This window comes from Odontomachus brunneus, unplaced genomic scaffold (genome assembly GCF_010583005.1).
Source record: "Odontomachus brunneus isolate Ranch 3 - 2012 unplaced genomic scaffold, Obru_v1 Obru_scaffold_002, whole genome shotgun sequence".
Lineage (NCBI taxonomy): Eukaryota > Metazoa > Arthropoda > Insecta > Hymenoptera > Formicidae > Odontomachus > Odontomachus brunneus.
In genome coordinates this window covers 5,143,605-5,143,918 of record NW_022639452.1, presented here as the reverse complement: position 1 = coordinate 5,143,918, position 314 = coordinate 5,143,605, and positions in this window count along the sequence as shown.

The following is a 314-nucleotide window of genomic DNA, read 5'->3' as shown; positions in this document are numbered from 1 at the left end:
TTATAGTTAGCTATTAAAGCAGATTGAATCCAAGATAATCCCTTTATTCAAGAAATAATCTTAAATTGTAATGGTTAAAATATAAAAATTGTGTATTTGTATTTACAAATATATTAAATAATTGCTTACGATCTCAGCTGAATGCAAGTTAACCTATAAATAACATATTGCAAATAAGAGTCATTGACAATTTTTATAATGAGCTCATTTTCTATATATTTCTGTTGCAGACGGCAAGAAGGATATATATTATATACAGTTATGTACAGTTTATGATAGCATAGGTGGATAATATATCGTAATTGAGGTAAGTT